This window comes from Arachis duranensis, chromosome 4, assembly GCF_000817695.3.
Source record: "Arachis duranensis cultivar V14167 chromosome 4, aradu.V14167.gnm2.J7QH, whole genome shotgun sequence".
Classification (NCBI taxonomy): domain Eukaryota; kingdom Viridiplantae; phylum Streptophyta; class Magnoliopsida; order Fabales; family Fabaceae; genus Arachis; species Arachis duranensis.
This window is the reverse complement of record NC_029775.3, coordinates 77,991,936-77,995,142: the sequence shown is the minus strand read 5'-3', so window position 1 is coordinate 77,995,142 and position 3,207 is coordinate 77,991,936.

Below are 3,207 nucleotides of genomic sequence, written 5' to 3'. Positions count from 1 at the left end.
TATCCTATTTATACTAGACTAGCTACTAGGGTTTACATGAGTAAGTAATTGATGCATAAATCCACTTCCGGGGCCCACTTGGTGTGTGTTTGTGCTGAGCTTGATCTATCCATGAGCTGAGGCTTCTTTTGGAGTTGAACGCCAAATTGTAACGTGTTTTGGGCGTTCAACTCCGGGTCGTGACGTGTTTCTGGCGTTTTACTCCAGACAGCAACATGGAACTGGCGTTGAGCACCAGTTTACGTTGTCAATTCCCGAATAAAGTATGGACTATTATATATTGCTGGAAATCTCTGGATGTCTACTTTCCAACGCTATTAAGAGCGCGCCATTTGGAATTCTGTAGCTCCAGAAAATCCATTTCGAGTGCAGGGAGGTCAGATTCCAACAGCATCAGCAGTCCTTTGTCAGCCTCTTATCAGAGTTTTGCTCAAGTCCCTCAATTTCAGCCAGAAATTACCTGAAATCACAGAAAAACACACAAAGTCATAGTAAAGTCCAGAAATGTGAATTCAACATAAAAACTAATGAAAACAACCCTAAAAGTAGCTTGAACTTACTAAAAACTACCTAAAAACAATGCCAAAAAGCGTATAAATTATCCGCTCATCAACCCACTTCCTCCACCTTTCCCCGAGACAAAAAAAAGGAAAGAAGCATGAGAAGAGCAAACCCGCTAAACTTCCTTCGTCTCTTTCTATGTCGTCTCACGTTGCTCAACCCTAAAACCCGACCACCTAACTTTTCCAGATTCAAAACCCTATATCCTCCTAGTGTGCTACAATATACGAAGCTCTCATCATACGACGTGGCTCTCAGTGCTTCCAAATCATCCGACAGATCAATCTCCCACAGTACTCAGCGGATAGTTCTTTTTTCTTGAGCTCTCGACAGATCGAGACAGTATTCTTCACCCAAGTAACAAGGGACGTGCTATTAAGGTAAATTCTCTGAAAACTGAAAATAGAAGAATCAATTTCAGCTTTTGCTCTAATGGTTCCACTACTAACTAAGTTTTTTGTTTGGTATTTTTCCTTTTGCTCTTCTTTTTAGTTTTGCTGGCTTTCTTTGTCTTTAAAGTTTTTTTTTTGGACATGCATGTATCATACAATGAAAGCTTAGGTTTCAATTTAAAGCGAAGGAAAGAAACAATTGATTTTCAGAACAAGACATGTCTTATACCTCCTTGAGCGCAACATCTCATTCTTATTAAGTTGTTTTTGTTTATACTTTCTGTTACCATCATTTTAATTTTTCATTTAAAGTTTTTTCTTCTTATTTACAAGGATCACTTATTTTTCAAAGTACTCCAACTATTCATTTTGGTCTTTTATATTTTATTATTGATTTAATTTTTGTATATTTTCTTTTTTTCCATATCGTTTGTTGTGCATATTCTAATTAACAAATTCATAATTCATGATTGTTTGTTTAAATAATTATTAGTTGTAATTGTTAGCTTTCTGAAACTTCTGAAGATTATAATTAGGATTAGTAGAAATTCAATTTACTAGAATAAATAACGATATTTTTGTTCATCTATTTCTTCTTTTGTTGATCAACTGATGTTGTTCCTTCTTTATGTTTTTTCTTTATGTTTCTGGATTCAATTTTATCACTTGTTTTTCTTGAATTTGTTGAAATTTTCTATTAAGGTTTACTTTATTATAATACTCTCTTTTGCAGTAACACACAAGATCTTTTGTTTGTTTGTGAATCTTTATATGAAATCTCTCTATCTGGTAAGGCTGAATAACAATGGATGCCGATAGAGAAGATCCGAACAGGTATGGTGCTGAGCATTAGAGAAGATGCTTTGTTTGCTGCATTTTTGATTTCATTGAAGTCTCATCTACTTTTCCATTCAATATATTTCAGATTAACTTGTGAAAATTTTAATGTTAATTAAATATCAATGTTATGCCATCTATAGTTTTTTTTTTAATTCTTTCTCAGATATTTTTCTTGTTGTAATTTAATTTTATTGGCTTTTCATTTATATGTAGGTCACATTTCATAACTTGTTGTAATCTGTAAAATATGTTTTATAGTAGTTTTTCAAAGTGGTTTCTTGGGTATTTTTCATAAATATGATTTTAATTTGTTACTTTTTACTTTTTTTTGGTATACTTAGTTAGTTGGTTTCTTGGTTAAAAGTCTCAGTCTTAGCCTCTAATCATACCATTATGCGCTAATAGGAGGTTTTTAGTAACCCAACAATATTGGCTCGGCGGAAAAGAACGGAATTTTAGATTTCGCCTTTTCAGTAACCAGATAACCAAATATATTATGGAATATTATATCATGCATGTTAACTCATTAAAGAGGTGGGTTAAATCTTTAACATCGAATGGCTTGTTTTTAATTTATATTCAGTTAGTGGTCTTTTCTACTTTCCTCCTCTTGATAGTTTCTTTGTTTGTTAGATGAGTTTGTTTAGCTAACTCTGAGTTTCTGATCTTTCTAATCTGAAATGGGTGTAGACTATAACAACTCTAAAAAGATTAGTTTTGATAAATTATCAATGTCAATTCAAAATAAATAATATAATGTTTACTAATCATACATATAATGGTAGTGGTGGACGAAATTGTGATTGCCCTCTTTGTATTTGCATGAGATTTATTTAATGGCTCTTTGGCATATGTGATCACAACTACGTTCAACTTAACCAGCAAGTGTACTGGGTCATCCAAGTAATACCTTACGTGAGTAAGGGTCGATCCCACGGAGATTGTTGGTATGAAGCAAGCTATGGTCATCTTAAAATTCTCAGTTAGGCGGATAATATATGGTTATGGAGCTTTCAAATAATAATAATAATAAATAAACAGAAAATAAAGATAGAAATACTTATGTAAATCATTGGTGGGAATTCCAGATAGGCGTGTGAAGATGTTGTGCTCCTTTTGAATCTCTGCTTTCCTACTGCCTTCATCCAATCCTTCCTATTCCTTTCCATGGCAAGCTGTATGTAGGGCATCACCGTTGTCAATGGCTACATCCTATCCTCTGAGTGAAAACATTCCTATGCTCTGTCACAGCACGGCTAATCATCTGTCGGTTCTCAATCAGGTTGGAATAGAATCCCTTAATTTTTTTGCGCTTGCCATCACGTCCAGCCTTCAGGAGTTTGAAGCTCGTCACAGTCATTCAATCCCAGAATCCTACTCGGAATACTATAGACAAGGTTTAGACTTTCCGGAT